Here is an 18,103-nt window from a genome sequence, read left to right as displayed (position 1 = left end):
CCCACGGTCCCAATGACCAAGCGGCACAAGGCCCACCCCTCAGACTGCGCGGCCACTGCGGACCCCATATGTATATGTATATATATATATATATATATATATATATATATATATATATATCCAAAAGTAGTTTTGATTCGTTTCGGCACAATGTAAGTCGTGCTTTGTATAGAAGAAGTAAGTTATAAGTAGAAACAGGATAGAGCGGTATATTTTCAGTTGTAAGAAGAAAGGCTGTGTTCCAAGAGAATAGCGCCATTGGGAATGGTTATATCAGAGCCTTAGATCGCAAAATCCCGGTGTCAAACATACAGTGTCATCTTTAGTGAACTCAGCCCAATAAATGATTGTGCTGGATTGTAGTTCTACCCTCCATGAAGTTAACAAAAGCGCTTATTTACAAAATTTGTTACATAACATAAATTAATGTTACATCACAATTTACATTTTTAAACAGGTCTCAGTATGAAAACGAAAAGTGTTAATAACAAAGCAGAGACATTTCTGTATTCTTACTCGGCATTGTCACGTCACTTGTTTGCTGTTTTATGTTAGGCATTTGTAGAGTTTATTTCTGTCACAAGAATTCATCACAACACAGACAGGAGAATTAAGCGACACGGTGTATCGCTTGTTTTGAATAAGTGAAAAGCAGATGCATATATGAATCCAAATTCGAAAACATGTTTATCATTGACCTACAGCTGAAGGGTGAAGTGTCAAGTCTGCAGCCGCCCATTCCCACAGGACTTGGACAGTTGCTACACTCCCGCCGGTCCGTGATGTTTGACGTGTAGCTTGCACGCAGCTGCTCCCTGGAAATCATAGCTTCCAATTATTGTGACACAGATACATGTAAATTCATCGACGTGACTATGGTTTGAATCCCGATTCATTCTTACTAATTTATGCCTCCGTCATACGAAACACTGTTACTGACAGAGCAGAAAGCGTCTGAAGTACCTCTTCTACAGCAGGACAGTTTCTTCTACACAACAGATAACGTATTTAACACAGTTAAATTCTTTCTAGCAGCGAACATCATGAAACACTTCGAGTACATCTATGTCGTTCGACAGCCGTAGGTTGAAAACCACTGATGTAAAAGGCTACGAGATTGTTTATTCTGCTTTGAATCTGACTAAATTTTATTTTAATTTGTGGATAAGATCCTTAAATAAATTCAGGATTATAATATAAACAAATATGTATGTATTACGTATTTATGAATGTTTGTTACGTGTGTGAGCGTTGATAAATGTGTTGCATGTGAGAAAAATGTATGTACGTATGTGTAAATCTCGTTATGTACGGGGAATGTATTTATGTCTGTTTCATTTTCATATTCAATATATTTAGTCTGCATGTGAATGTATGTTTATGAAAGTCATGTGTTTTAAACGTGTTTATGTATTTTTACGTTTTACCTTGAAAACAAATTATTAACAGACTTTGTTGCTTTTATACACAATAGAGATTACGTCGAATAACCTCTAATCATGGATACTTGGATAAAATCTTAATATAGTGCAGTATTTCTTACTCAAGAACAGTGTATGAAACTTTCGCCTTGATTGCTCGATGATATCGATATATCGATGTACTAATGCGATAAGTATATTAAATTTTAAAATCCGTTTCCGCATATCTGAAGGTCATATGAAGTTAAATTAAGACAATATTTTTTAAAATTTAATGTGATTTTCAAATGGTGACAAAGAGTTAAAGAGACGATATGAAAATTGGTACTACCTCAATTAGTGTCTGATTCTTCCAAAATCCAATTACGTCATGCTGTGCATCGGTTGTTATCCGAGGCAGTCTGTTCAGAATAACATGTAGGTTAGCAGGGTATTTGAGAGAAAAGTGTTAAGGAGAATACTAGGCCGTAATACACGGAATTGAAAAAAATACCGAGTAAGATGCTTCGTTTTTCATACCCTTAGCCATATTTTAAGGTAACTACATCAGGAAGCATGCTAACAATCAAATCGAAGTAAAATATGCAGACGAGTTTTGAGTCGTAGAGCCTGAAGGGAAGTCAATAGCCTTTGCGGCGGTGGGCTCGATGAATGTTGTTCACTGTTTTGTCGATTGGCTGATCGCTGCGAGCAATAAATAGAAGTCTGAACTGACAGCCGTCTTTGCTAGCATTTCCCATAAAGCCACTGGAAACGCAAGATAACTTTCAGCTGATCGTGAGATCGTGGGTTTGAAACAGAACTAGGGAGGGAAGAAGACGGGAACGACACATGGAAGATTAGTGAAAAAGAACAGAACAAGTTGAAGGTCGAGTTCATGTAATGGCTACATGCTTGTTTGGTAGATGTAGACTTTCGGAACCTTAAAAATAAAATAGAATAGTACCTGTAAAAGACAGCACCACTGCTTCAGTCTTGTTTTGTTGTCCCTTCCGTTTGCGCAGCGTGCAGCACAGAACAAAGTGTTTAATGGGTGACGCAGGTTACAGAAGTGTACTGGAAATTAATGGCGTACAGACCGGACGATCCCTCGTTCGTTATAAAGTACCTACTGTGAGTATCAAATCGGAGTGGAAACGGAACTGTCCCGGGAGACGCACGGGAAATGGAGTGACCGTTGGATCTAGCACATCTCACAATGCAACATCGTAGATTTATTGAATGCGGTAGTTGGAGTGTTTACGAGGATCGGTGAACATTAATTTGATAACACGCAAAGAAAATTTGATGAATTTGTAATTTTCAGAAAATTATTGTTATTATTTATAATGAGTTTAGTGTCTACCAGAATATCAATTTGCCCACAACATAACATTGATAAAAACAGAAAGTGGCTGTGTTAGTGTAGTGCAAGCATTCGTTTGTGTCGGAAGGTATAAAGTTCGAATCTTAGCTTTCCTGTCTACGGTTTAACTTTGTTTGCTTCATCCTGTTTCGACTTTTAGGGTCATATTCTGGAATTAAACTTCTTGTTTCATCTGAGAATAAGTTTTGTTTGAAATAAAAGATTTGTATACAAATTTGTAAAATAAATCCTTATTAGTATCCATTTGCATGTTTTTTCAGCCTGTTTCTCTCGATGTTGATGAGAAGTATGTAGCCTACCGTTTCGTCGCTAGGCAACAATTTACATTTGAATAAGTGAAGCAATCTGTCGCTTAACGATAGCTTACCAACATGCGGCCTCACAACGTTAAATAATACAGAGGACGTGCTTTGTAACTTAAGAAACTAAACTTAATAATTAATAAAATATCTTACTCTTCATAAATTTCAGTGTTATGTGTCAGAATGCTAATGTTCTATGTTATTGCTTATGTAATTAAAATTTTATTAAATATACATGTAGAAGTAATATACGCACAGTTAAAACTCTGAAGTAATTGTTTATTAATTACGTGAGATATCAAAAATAAAACATCTTAGGTTTTCCAAACAGTTTTTAAGAAATAAACTGTGCAAATTGCTGGTACGATAACTATTTGCACCATAAATGTTACATTCATCACCATTTAAATCACCGACAGTTGCGATAAAATACATGGAAAGATAGCGAACGTCTTAATGTCAGCCCTGTATCTAAACAGAAGTTTGAACTGCAGTTAGCAATATTTTGTCACGACGGCACTGAGATTATCCAAAGCGGAAGCAGGCACACAGACTCTTGCTGAGAGACACCAACTAATTGGAGAACATGTTCTCTGATCTTAGCTCAACGTTTTAATATGTAGTGCACACGAGTAAGTTGTGGCCCTTTTGATCACAAATTGCATGCTTCCTTTGAATCTTCTCACAATTGCAGATGTGTCCGGACATGTTATACAGAGCGAAATGGAGGAAACTCTGGCTTAGCGTATGTTCTATGTTAATCAAGATACATGATTAACTTTAGCCCCGCTATTATCTAAAGCAGTCCTTGAACGTTTAGGGTAAGCAAAAATAAAGTTTAATTCATTATAGCCCCACGACTTAGTAGCTCTTCCTTGGAGATGTTCTACTTCACTCTCCCCCCGCATTACCCTTAGGAATTCTACCTTCAGACATGAATAAAACCCAAACACGAGGGGTATCGTGATCAGAGCAATGAATTCCGGGGTCCCACAACAAAACAGTTTTTAATGTATGGAAAATTATCACCTTTGTAGGGAAAATATCTTAATTAATTATTAAAGCATATTATGAATCTCTTGCAACATCGATACGTAATTACAGGGACAATCAGATTGAATGATTGAGTTAACAATTGTGGGGTTATGTTATATTCTACAATACAAACAGTTTCGATACACAAATAGTTAATGACGTTCAGTTTCATACTGTAGACTTAGGAGAATTGTTTACGTTAATCAAAGCTAGCCATTTCAAAGCGTCAAATCTCTACCACTGAATTATAACCTTGTCAGGGTCCGATTAATGTCACTGCTGCGGTTCAGAGAAAGAGTGGTATATGCAAACTGTCAGCAGTGTTGAAGTGTTGTTTCTTTAAGAACGAACAATCTGTGGCAATGTGCTTAAAAATACATATATTGTAATAAAAGGGCTTTTATATATGTTTATTTGTATGTTTAGTCTCTGTAACCACTCGACTTTCCGTTGTTTGTTTTCCGACATGCGCCTCGTCTACGCCCGCCGTGGAAGCCCAAGCAGCGTCCGATTCAAACAAGGGGAAATTCCCGTTTTTGTAAAAAGCAAAATAAAAGCTTGGAGCTTGTCACTCACATCCATCTAGTTTTGAAGTTAACGCATTCATACCCACGATAGGAAATTTCCGATATGGTGTTGGTTTTCCACTTCGTTTTAGTAATCTATGTTATAGCTTAGAGCAGTGGATTAACAGGAGGTTTTAGACAACATTTTGAAGATCAAACAAAAACTACTCCAAAGCCTTTCCCAAGCCCGATTGAAAGAGTGGGTGGAGTTCATCTCGATAAAATTCAGAGACTCAGCTGTCCCGTCCCTCGGTGCCTGGTAATGAAACCTGTCCAGGTTTAGGGTGAAAAGACAGAAGAAAGTCTCATTAGTTGCAGTGAAGTCTTTTGAGTGGTCCGAAGTCAAACTCTGGTTTTTCAGGTTGTGGGATCAGCGGTGGGCTAGTAACACATGGGGCGGGAGAGGCAAAAAGCTACGAATATAAGAATGAATTTTGATAAGAGAAAACTACAAAGCGAAAAAACTTCAAATAAACAAATGGTTAGAAAGAAAGACGTAGAATGGCATGGATTCCGGAGCACGAATGAAAATGGAGAAATGTGTACATAATTTTAGACGCAATTTCTGAAGGGATAAGACCGCTCGGAAAATCTAGGTGTAGAATAGTATTACATGGCTCCGAAAGAAATATGGTAGGATATGGTGTGGAATCTACCGTCTGTTATAAACCCATAGATGAAATATTAAGAATAAAAGTCGCTGATCAACTACTAGCTTTTCAAGAATCATCAGAAAATGTAATATAGACGAATTTTTTCGCTGAAATAGTAGTAAGTCAAAGTGCCGTACTTTAAAATAAGGTTTTAAATTATTCCCAGATATTGAATTTAATAATAATAACTGGAGATTTTACTCCATGCTCCTAACATGTCATAATAAACCAAACCTAGTCTTACGTCTTTACTGTTAAATTTTTATAATTACTGACAACGAAGTTTAAAAGCAGTAGTTTTTGAGAGAAGGATCCGTGAAATGTTCTGTGCGATTTAGGTCATATTTGCTAAATCAAGAATGCCATGAACAGAAAGTAAACATTCTGTTTTGAGGAAAAAAATCTAATACTCGAGACTGTCCGATGATTCAGATTACAAGATGAGAAATGCCGTGTACGGGTCGGAAAACCAGAACTGTAGTTTCCTGTTTAATAACCATTGTACCGTAAATTACACAAGTACAAAAGCAAATCTGTAACTACCTCTCTGCTGCAAGAACCACAAAATAAAAGTTGCATTCTTTGTAGTCAGCGGACGAACTGAGTTTGAAAGTCGGGGTAAAATCAGTAGATGCAGTGAATTTAATCCCTATTTTTAAGACGTACCGGGTTTGCATTTCTCCCTATAAAGGAGCTGTACTGACTGGGATTTTTGAGTGTTTTGTTTCGTCCCTAGACTACAACCATAAAATGAAAACGCAATGTATAAAGACACACAAAGTCATTGCAGTTATGTGTATCAGAGTGACAGTAATTTACAGACCCGTAAAGTGAACATTAAGAAGTTATTATTGAGGTTTCTGATGCCAGTACAGGTGTTGAAAAGAAAGAAAGGAATGCAGGTTGAGAAGAACAAGGAGCAGAAGAAATAAGAGAACCGATTAAATTAGGAAAATAAAAACGAGGGGCAGAAAGGGATGCTGAGGTTGAGGATAAACGTGTCAAAAGATAAAAAATTGTATTTAGTCTTTCTGTGTTATTGCAGTATTTACAAAGTTCAAGATTTCTTATAAATTTCTTTCTTTCTTATACTTTGGTCTGAAATGTAAAATGCTTAATAAAAGTTTTGCAATTTTAGCTAACGAGATTTATTCATATATCTTCCTTCTGTCAGTGTACTTCTACCATTGCTGATAAAAAGGGTCTCTTCCTTTGTAACTTTATTCTGTTGCTGTGGCACTTAGATCATGATTAGTTCTCACGCTTGCTAATAGAGGCGCAAGCAGTGCAGATGTACAGCAGCTTAAAATCTGGTTAGCAGCTAATGCCTTCGGCTAGTAAGTCTTAATAGGAGGCTAATATCCGAGAGAATGCCAATATCCATGCTCCCCTTTCACGTACCAGGTAGACTGCAGTAGAACAGAAACGTTCTCTCTCTATCTGCTTTCGTTTTCAGTTTTATTTCATCTAACATGTCTTTCTGCACGATGTGTATTGGAGCAGCAGTTCGTCTGCCATTTTGTCGCGCTCCGATTTTTCTGAATGTTCCTTTCAACAAAAACGCAATAATAATAATAATAACGAGGGAAATTGTTTCTTTAGGAGATGAACGTACAGGAAATGTCATGCAGAAGCTCGCAGGAGATTTATGGGCTGAAAATGTGTGGTTAGAATGAATGATGGATGAAAGAAAGTACGTTCAAAAGAAACAATTTTTGTTTTGGAAAAAATGGTCCACGACACGTGAAACCACCATGTCCGACCACGCTTTTAGATCTTAAAAAAGTGTCTTTTGAATGTTTAATCTGACAAATTTATAAATAACAAGAGAATTTCTTCTGGAAAAACAAGTAAAAGAAACATAAAGTCGATTTCCGTGTATAAATTTGTGTGAAAGGAACAGAGTATGTTAACCTTATGAAGTGTACGGTATAGGTATACAAGGAAAGGAAAATTGTTTCTCGTAGAGGAAAATCAAATGATTTGAATTCGAAAAATTCAACAATCTCGAAAGCAAACGCGGAAGACAAACTCTACAAAATCAATCTTGTCTATATTACTATATAAAAAGCGGAAAACTTCAGCCCCGTCCTACATAGTTTCCAAGGTAGTTCTTGGAGTTGCGAATCATTCATAAAGTAACAATTTGGCAGGAGAACCTGATGGTTCAATACGACTAAAATCAGACACTGGTAATGCGGATAATCATGAACCATTTGTATCAACCACTCGCCCTCACAACCTATCGCCCTTTGATCCATCAAAATACATTCTTTACACATTCTTCTCGTCTTAAATGAGTACGAATTCCTAGAGCTCTTTTCAAAATCAATATTTATTAATCTTATACAAATCTCCCGAGCTAACATCCGTGTCAATGTTGAGTCAAATGTAAACGTTTCGAAGAGTGGGTCTGTTTCTATTATCAGAGAAAGTTTCAAGAATGAAGACTTACCCTGTTGATAGTGGCAGAGATAGTCTTCGAAACATTGGTATGTGACTGTAAATTGACAAAGCTGATCGCCCAAGAAAATTCTATAACATTAATGTGCTTTGAAGTATTGAGTCTTACATATTTTGTAATGTAGTTTTATAATTGTGTCATTTATTGGACAAATAAAAACAACTTTAAAGAAAGCACGCATACTGCTTAATACGAACGGAGCCTAAATTCTGCTACTTGAAAGAAAATCAGCGACTTACACCGTTGCATGGTGAATACCGCGCCACTGCTTTGCCGCGCAGCTGTCACGCGCATGCGCGGTAGCGCGAATTTTAACAGTACATTCCAATATTAAGCAATTTTTTTCGCACCCTTGCTTAGCGTATCAACAGGTGAAAATTACTAGACGGGGTCACTAAACGAGCAAAATTTCAGGTGAGGTTTCGACCTAACCAACTGGACCATTCCCTTGATAGAGAACTAACACACTTCTCACAGGTATAACGTTTTCTGTCTTCTTCATGGTCACAGTCTTTTACAAAACCTATATTTGTCATGTACTAATTCCTTAGTAATGGCCCGTTTCTGAAACCCCTCTTAAGTCACCGCACGGAATGACTCATTTCATGACAAAAATTATAACGAAAATATTTTTCTTTCAGCGAATTTTAAAATAAGGGGATGAAACTTTCAGCTAAAAGTCTTTTAATATAGAAAAGAAACGAATTCTGTCTGTCTGTCTTATGTTCAGGATTTTAATAACAGGGACCGTTGAGCTGCAAGTGCGAGTATGATGCTGTATAATTCATATTGTGGTGACGTCACAACGATAGGCTACTCAATTAATACATCTCCGTGCGCCGGCTATGCAGGTACATTTGTGATGTCGCTCGTCCTTTGCTATTAATACTTTTAAGTTCTTAAGAGTAACTGACAGTGGTCCAATATTTTTCGTTAACATAACTTTGGCTTATGGACGGGACATGTGTCAAGCATGTTATCAATTATAAGTACACAGTTCAAAAGACAGAGTAATCAATGGCAATGCTAAAATTTCGGGTTCTGCCTTTGGAACGTCAGGAACAAAGAATAGCATATATTACGTACCAAATTACACGTGTAAGCTTATACGTAATTATATGAATAACATATTATTAGGTAGTTCAAGAGGAACTGGACTGTATTTTACTGCCCCACCAAAAGGCATAGTACCAAAAACAGTTTTAACTATTTAATGCACAGTGGTAACTCTACGTACCATCGGATATAACTTTAATAATGCTGCATTTTGTCCACGGAGTAAATTTATGGGCTTCATATTAAAAACACTAATCGGCTTGTCTTTGTAATGGAGACGCGTTGTGTTTCCTTTGAGACAGAACTTTAAAATATTGTTTGTTTCAAAATTAAAATGCGTAGATATCTTTATAATTCAATAGTTTTGAAATGTACTGGAACAAACATACAAGAGGGAAATAATTACACCAGATTTTAATGTGTCAGTACCAGTGTTTTTTATAAAATACTTTTTATTGGAAGTTCAAGGGAAATTACATTTTTGCTCCAAAATAAGTAATGCAGAACTGAAATGTTTTTCACGTTCGAGTTGTTATGGTCCCCCCACACCCCGGCCCATAGCGCTTGGAAACTCGCTCAAAAGTCCAATACTAGGCACAGAAAATACAATAACACTGAAGCTAATTCCATTAAAGAAACTTTGTTCCAATGGGATTTAATTGTTTTTCCTAGTTGTTTACTCAAATGTTTTGCATTTTTAGCCTATTATGCATGCGGTTCAATAAAGTTCTGACAGAACCTAAGGTTATTAGCTTCAAGTAAGAAGAATAACTCTTTTCTTCTTAGCAAATTAATGACGTTTGGAGGAAAGACAACTGGCCCATAAGGTGTAAAATAATGTTAAAAGGTAATTACTGAGTAAATAAATATTATATTTCAGGGAAAGTATTTTAGAGTCAAAACGCGTGCTCACTGTGGCTCATACTGGTCAACAGAGCTTGTAATTGGCATTTGATGCGTGTATCTTTTATGAACATACATGGACATGAGGTCAAATTTTGAATAAAGGAAGGTTATCCTATATGTTGTTCAAATATGTAGGTTAGATAAATTATTGAAGTACTGACTATTAAAGTTTTTGAAGTTACAAAGTGAAGGCAGGAATGAAAAGTTGGAAAATCGGGGTAAACATTGTTTGAACAATAAAAGACGGTTTTACATTGTACTTTATTTTGATATATATTTAACTGTTTATGTAAAAATATATTTATATCCAGACGGTATTTTTGAAGTATGAGTCAAATACTTTACGTACTGAATAATGTATTTAATTAAATCTAAGTCAAAGCATAAACTAAATTACTAATGTCAAGAAAGAGAAGAGCTATAACTCCACTCACCCCAAACGCCTACGTGGCGTATAGTGGGACAATTTTACTTTTTTTTACTTTTACTCAATTTAGGTTTTCCAAGGGACCAGTTGCACATAGCTACCCAAATAATATTTAATTCTGCTACTTTAGATCCAGCATTTTACTCTCAAACACCCTTAATTTATATTTATTGTCAACATTATTATTATTATTTTAAAGAACAAATTTTCTTAAATACTTTATATTTATGCTATGTTAAAATAAAAGGTCTATATTTGCGGTAAGCAAATAAATCTTAAATTTGCCACCTCTGTCAGACAGAAAGTATAAAACGGACCACTTATATAGAATGGAATTGTCTTTCTACAAACCGTCATTCTTCCCTTCGCATTTCCATTCAGCAGAGCTTAATTCTCGTCCAAACTGAATAAAAAAATTCGTCACACTCATTGCATAAAAGAGAAAATACTAAAAATTGATTCATAATCGTAGTTATTATAAAGTATGAAGGCTGCGTGAATCAAGTGTATACATACACAGATATTTGTTTGCTCAGTTCACTTAAAAACCTATTTAACCAGGATTTAAACGTTTTCTCTGCGTTACGTCGGCAAAATCTAATTCGGATATTACAGTCCGTGTGTGGAATCGAAAGAATTCTCCTCAGCTACTTTCTTTTTACTCATTTGTTTTTATCTGGGACTTAATTTAATTTCTGTTTTAAGACTGCGTAATTTTACTATTCGACATCAATGCAAAAAAATTTGTTCTATAATTTCGGATGTATATCTACGCTTCATCTGACTTCCAGATTAGTTTAGCACTCATGCCAAGACCTACCTTTCATCCCTGATAACAGGATCTGAGGGTCTTGTACTTATACAACTGGCCCAGATTAGAGTCCAGTGGCGGTCTCTTGCGAACACCGTACAAAACTTAATGTTCGATAAATAGATGGAGGATTTATTAAATAGGTGAGCGACTACTAGAGTTTGACAAAGGAGTTTAAGGGCTTTTATACATTGATTTAATTAATGGCGTAGGATAACGTTTGAGAATTTTGTCACATGGTTCAGCCTGAGCAAAGTGGTTAATCATTACCAGCCACAGCGTGAAAGCAAAAAGATAATAAAGGAATTGGTAAACAGCTTGAGTCGTAAAACTTGTGAGATCGGAACCACAAATTGGAGACTGTCCCATAAGCAAGTGATGCCATCAGCTGGAAGCACCGACGGAGGCTTATTCACCCGTTCTCATTCACACCAAACACATCTCAGGAAAAACCAGAAAATTCATCGAGATCTCTCGAGTCACTTTACGTAAAATAAACAAAACATAATAAATTATATTATTAAAATACGCAAGTTTAACAATAAGTTTTAAATGTACTAATGTCATAAATCTATATTAAATACGAACAAAAATTACAAACAAATTCAGTAATAGCGGAATTTATCACTTAAACTTCCAAAATTGCCATCGAAAATATGCCGGACAAAAAAGAGACTCTTCATATCCCCTTTATCAAATAACATAAAACAATTTAATATATGCGCAACACATACTGAAAGCCTGACACTCATATGGTTAGCTAGAGAACGCTATCAATGTCCGATAACCCACAAAGAGTTAAACAATTTATTATACTTAACAATTTATATATATTTAACTATCAAAGAAGGCCTACAAATGAACGACATCTATACAGATGCCCACAATCGCATATTTGAACGAAAATTCTCTCTCTTTCTTCTTTAGCAATGGTCATGATACCAACTGATACATGCTTCAGTAACTTTTCAGTGACACCAACATTCCTGATCATAATATCTACTACGTTCATCATATACGTTAAGCCTTAATTTCTGCCATCCTACAAGGCATTTATTAATTTGGTCATGTGATCATTCAACAATGTCCAGATCAGTTCGAGTCGACTTAACTCTAATTATACATCACAATTCTAAGCTGATTTTGCCATATCACATTTGTCACTGTTTCTTTTTTGTTTGCTTTTATCACTCGTTCTTGTTACCGCCACTCTAGCGCCTTCTGCAATTGTATGAGACTCAGTGGAATGCCAGATGATAGTGACTTATCCAGGGACTTTTATAAACAGGGTCTCAGGGTAGCTCAGTGGTAGAAGCTGAAATGCTGGCCCAACATCGCGTTTAACGGCGAGGTAATGACGATCTAGTTAATACTTACTCATCAACCTTTCAGCTAGAAATGTCGCCACAACGATTTCTCATCACTGATTGGTAAATTCCAATGAAACTTCCCTTGCGACAAACACAAGAAATGTTCAAAGAGGACTGTCTCTTGGGTGTTGCGCCATTTAATCTAGTGGAAGTTTACCGACGTTTCAGAGGTCCTTGCTGTCTCCATCATCAGAAGATGATGATGGAGGCAGTAAATACCTCTGAAACGTCGGTAAACGTCTTCCAAGCCACAAGGCACAACTCACAAGACAGTCATATTCGTACTCACCGCTGTGAAAACCTAAAATCCTAATTAATCAGAAATGTTTACCATTAACTGATCTGTTTGATAGAGATTACTATATTTTTTGTAGATCTTGCATTTTGATTTACCTTCTCTTCCGTACGGTTATGCTCAACGCTGTTTATCGGTCCTCCAACTGATGATGCTGATTTCCCCCAAAATCGAACTTTGGTTTTCTCACGGTCATACTTATAAAGTTGTCAGTGGAACCATGGTTCCGGAGAATTTGCGTAAATACGTCTATACGGAAAGGAAGTTTATATATTGGCTTTATTCTAAATATCTCCTTCATACATGCTTTACAATTGAGTAAAGTTTGATTAAGACATTGCTTATTTAACTTGAATTAGTTACGGTTAAGATGGGTCTGTGGTAGCTGAATGTAATGTAAAGTAAGGTAATGTAATGAAATGAAATGTAATGTAAGGTAAGGTAATGTAATGTAAGGTAAGGTAATGTAATGAAATGTTTTATAGGTAACAACAATGCCGAGTAAATAGATGTTTCTTAGGTAAACATTATTGTCGATTTATTGATAAACAGATGAAGTTTCCATTTTCGTCACACTTTTTTGCGGAATGACACTGACCCTAAAATATAGACGTATTTACGTCAAAACTATAAATTCATAGCAATCTTTGTTGGAGTTTGGGTTTTGAAAAGGACAACGCTTCCTACTACCAATAAAAGCGTTTTAAGACCCCAATACTACATCACAACAACCGTACTATTCTTTTCAAAACATTTGAGAAATCCATCTAAAATTCAGCAAAGCACCTGTCAGAAAATCGATGCAGAACAGCTACCTTGAAAATGGCTGTAGAGCTCTGTACCTCAATACCCATAGGCCAGCAAAGTTGACAGAAACAGAAATAACTGTAGAATTATATAATATAAAAATGCATTATATTTATGTATAGTTTAACCAATCAGGTAAAGGTTAGAGGCTGCACGTGTTACTTTACATTTGGCCATAAACCTTTTACTTTATTTTAGCAATTAGTTTTCACCAGTTACATTTTATGTATAGATCCATACCGTTCTATTAATTATATACTTTAGTAGACTGCCACGGTGGTCTAGCGGTCAGAACACTAGCCTTGTAAGCCTGGGGTCCCGGGTTCAATTCCCGGTGGTGCTCAAATTTATAACTTGTGTTGGGCAAGGCCGTGGTCTAGACATCACGGAGTTTTCCTCCGGGGGCTTCCCCGGTTTCTCCGTGGCATTCCAACAATTACTCCACTCACACACAGAAGAAGGCAATGGCAAACCACTTCTGATCATCTCTGCCAAGAATGTATATATGTATGAGCAGGTCCCTGACAACCTGAAGAGGTAGGAAGGATCCTGTTCATAATATATTGACCTGTCGTCAGACAGAACACTACAAATAAAAACTTTAGTAGTGGCATAAACCTCACTTGATGATGACGACTCTTCAAACCACGTAGGGATAACAATCTGTTTTTGTTTGTGATGTAATATTTAAGCTGCGTTGACAATAATTCATTTTTCTTCTTTATAGCTAGTTTGCCTAAATATGTTTATATACATTACGAAACTCTAGTCTTTGTACAATTTTTAGATAAAGGTAAATTGCAATTAAAAACTATGCGAAGGATACGATAAAAATTACATGTTTACGCCAAGAAGGGGAACTAAAACACAGAAGGCTATGAGCACTATATAATAGCTATATTTAAAACATTAAATGTAACCAAATGTTTACCTAATACGTAAATGCCTTTGCGAACATTATTTGCTGTTGTATGAAGTGAAACTTTCGCGGAGACTGAAGCTAAAATACCCCCGGGCAATAAGCCGCGTCAGGTGAACAAACCAAATTTTCTGCCAACTTTTCGAGAACAGTCTCTGTTCTCATCCTCAGGGTTGCTGGGTAATCAGTCTATTCCTTTGTTGCGCGCTAGCTTATGGAAAATGTCTGTGGTGGCCCGTCCGTTGCTTTGTTTCGCGCTGGCCAATGGGAACTGGTGGTTGAAGTCACGTGCTCGATATTTGCTGTTAATGCACACATAGCACAGGTGAACGTTTTGTGTGAGAAATAACAGCAATGTAAAATGTCTAAAATTTAGTTTCAAAATGCGAAAGCTAAAGAGAAACAATTTGATACGTAAACATTAACAAAGACTTAGCGTATAAGTTATGGCAATTTTAGTGATCTAAAGCATTCTCGTAACTAATGGATCTGAAACAAGAAACTGTTATAACAAAGAACAAAGCGCTTCTTTTTATTTATGTTTGTTAGCATCATTCGTACGACGGAGAGAAATTTAAGGTTAAATCTACTAAAGTAAAACACAGCATCAGAAGACTATCCAAAGAAGGAACGGAAAGAATTACATGCAGTACGACAGAGGACAACATTAAAGCTTGTGAAAATATACAGCTTACGTGTTGGAGACAAAGTATTGAAAAGAGATACTTTGAAAGATATTTTACAGCTTTGTGTCTTAATAGGGAATTCGAAAAAGTTACTAAAATATTTGTTTAATTGTGGAGAAAATAAAACTTCTTTATTAATGTAATAATAATAAATTCGCTTCAAATTAATTTAAATTAAAGAAAAATTAAAATTTGTGACTGAAAGTACGCTGTTCTGCCATTTATATTTATTTTAGTTATACAACTGCATTTATGCTAGAATTCCATCCAACTTAGTATTAGATTTAGTCATTTTTAAACATTTATTTTCAAAATAACCTTTACATTCAGTTACTGTTGAACTTAAATTTTGTGTGTGAATTGCTGGAAAAAAGGAGAATTTTAAATGTAATTTTCCTAGCAATGAATTAAAAATTATAATATCAAACCGCTTATTTGATTACATTCTGTTCAGAGTTTCAATCTTTATATGATGTTACCTACCCAGTCATTCTTCACTCTCATAATTTCGAATCAAATGCGGCAATATAGAAATAAGTTATATAGGTCTCCACACAGTTAAATGTTTAAGTGCTTAAAATTTCATTTAGTTTCAGAGAATTGATTTATTAATGCCGCCAACGGAGCAAGCCGGAATATCTCACGCACATACGTAGACTGTTAGAGCTCCGGTACAACGGACGAACACTAACTAACTAACTTAAGAAACCCGAAGGTTCATTACCGAATTAACCAAAGCCCTCCACCAGACCCTGTCCTGGACCAACAAAATCCATTCTCCTTCAACTCCTATTTCCGATAGATCCCGCTTGATATTATCCTCCCATCTACGTCTAGGTCTCCCCAGCGGTCTCTTCCCCTCAGGCTTCCCAACCTGTACCCGGTGCACACCTCTTGTCCCATCCATGCGCGCTACATGCCCAGCCCATCTCATTCTTCTCGACTTAATCACCCTGACAATACTCCTAGGCCTAAATATCCTCCTCAACACCCTATTCTCAAACACCTGCAATCTGTGTTCCTCCCTCTGAGTGAGAGACCATGTTTCGAACCCATACAAAACAGTAGACAAAATTAGAGTTTTGTATACTTTAATTTTCAGGTTCTTAGAAATCAGACGGGAAGACAAAATATTTTGAACTGAGAAGTAGCAAGCATTTCCAGAATTTAATCTCCTCCTAACTTCCTCATGAGTGTCATTCTGATTTGTTATTGTTGTTCCCAAATATTTAAACTTTATAACACTTTCAAAGGACCTCTCTCTCATGTTTTCTTTCCCTTCTGCTGGCCAGTCTATGGCACGCCCTCTCAGGCCATAGCCCAATTCTGATCCTACTCTTCACTGTTCAGGCCAAAGCTCAGTCATGAATGTCAGCTTCCTACGTCTCCAACCAATTCCAAGCGCGCGCCTTTCATCGCCCTGATGATGGATGTAGCAAGAAACTCCGCAACTCTGATAAAATTCTGCCAGACAACACGGCGCTACAACCCTGAAGACATCCATATTCTTAGGAACTGAGCATTGTTTTTATGGTTAAGGGCTACGTTCTTTAATTCTTGCCAGGATCAGTAATTTTATTTTCACTACCGAATTAAAATCTACCCTCGAGCCAAATAGCCTCCTATTTAATGCTGCCGATTGGTCTTTTCCAGGGTGTAATCCGGTCGGAACGTGATGCTGGCCGCTCACTTCCCTCTGGTGAAATTTTAACAATATGTTGTGCAGTATCTTCATTTCCCCTAAATTAGCATAACCCAGAGTTTGATCAAGAAACAGATGTCTGTATCTTCTATTAATTATTCTCATAAGCTATTGCAGTGTCTAACGGTTTGTTAGTGTATTCTTTGTACCGAACTGGTTTGAATGTTGAAAAACAATAAAATTTTATTGTTTGATATTAGCTGTTTAAAAATGAAATAAAATTCTACTTATAAGAAAACTTGCCAATTAGGTGTACTCTTATTTGTCTATCATTTTACTCGTCGACTTTTAATTTTCGCTACAAATTTTGCTCTGATAAACAACCTCTTTTCTGTCCCTGAAGTTAAATTTCGGAAGACGTTTTCATATTTCCACACTTATTATTAAAGATCTTGCCATGGACAACAGGCAATGCCCGCAATTCACCGCCATGGCTGCATTTGCCTGTTGCTGATATATAATTGAAAAGTGGTGAACCATATCTGAAAGAAAAACGAGTCCTGCTGAGTGGTTATCCCCAGGAGGACGCTTCCGACATTGTGATACATTATCGCTGTTGTGTTATATAAAAAGTTACAATCAATGGAATAGTAAGAGTGCCTTATGTTTTGTTAGGGAATAGAAAAAAAATCTTCTCGTCTTCAGAATTCTATTGGCGAAAAGCGCCTGTCCGTGGCCCCACTGATTGAAACAGAAACACGCATATTAATTTACCGATTATGGCGAGTAATTTTATGCATAATGCCACTGAAGAAACAATGACATTTATAGTATTTATTTCATGAGTGTCATCAATATCAGCATAGCAGCCGTAAGTATTTTACATATAATTTTAAGTGTTAATGGCAGTTATAACAAATAGATCATCTTTTTTGTTAGTGTAATGGAGCTTATGTCGTAATGAACATGTATGTCGCGAGTGCGATAAGAAAATCGCGCAGAAATTTGTTGATGAAACCTACTGAAAATAGACATTCGATAGATCAAGAAGGAGATGGAATTTTAAATGTAATGCGAATCTTAAGGTGTAACTTTTCGGAGTGTAAATTTATCGAAATGGGGGAGATAATAAATTCATGTTGCATGTTTGTGGGCAAAGCTCTTGAAGAGCGTCCGCTTTCAGAAAACGAAACGGTGCGAGGATAATATTAAAATGTCTTATGGAAGGGAAGTGGGTTCAACAGGTTATGAAACATGTCTAGTGGCGTGCCCTGGGCTCTGTATCATAGCAATAATTCTATGTGCATTCTTTGTTTCTATCCAAACTAAAGGCCCAGTATATCACACCTCCTCTATTTCGTTATTGTGACAATACTG

At 36.3% G+C, this 18,103-nt stretch overlaps 1 long non-coding RNA gene across 1 annotated transcript in view; it reads left to right on the top strand.

Moving 5' to 3' along the window:
• The window catches only part of LOC147873984 (uncharacterized), a 56,278-nt gene extending 39,269 nt beyond the window's left edge, over positions 1-17,009 (top strand). The window contains exon 2 of the long non-coding RNA XR_015534859.1: positions 16,435-17,009. This is a non-coding gene — a long non-coding RNA (uncharacterized LOC147873984). The remainder of the gene's footprint in view (positions 1-16,434) is intronic.
• Positions 17,010-18,103: the final 1,094 nt, after the last annotated feature.

The sequence above is a fragment of the Zootermopsis nevadensis genome, unplaced genomic scaffold, assembly GCF_977971745.1.
Source record: "Zootermopsis nevadensis isolate Lab colony 2312 unplaced genomic scaffold, Znev_1.0 Znev_ptg000012l, whole genome shotgun sequence".
Classification (NCBI taxonomy): Eukaryota; Metazoa; Arthropoda; class Insecta; order Blattodea; family Termopsidae; genus Zootermopsis; species Zootermopsis nevadensis.
The sequence above is the reverse complement of the archived record's forward strand: the minus strand, read 5'-3'. Positions and strand labels throughout refer to the sequence as shown.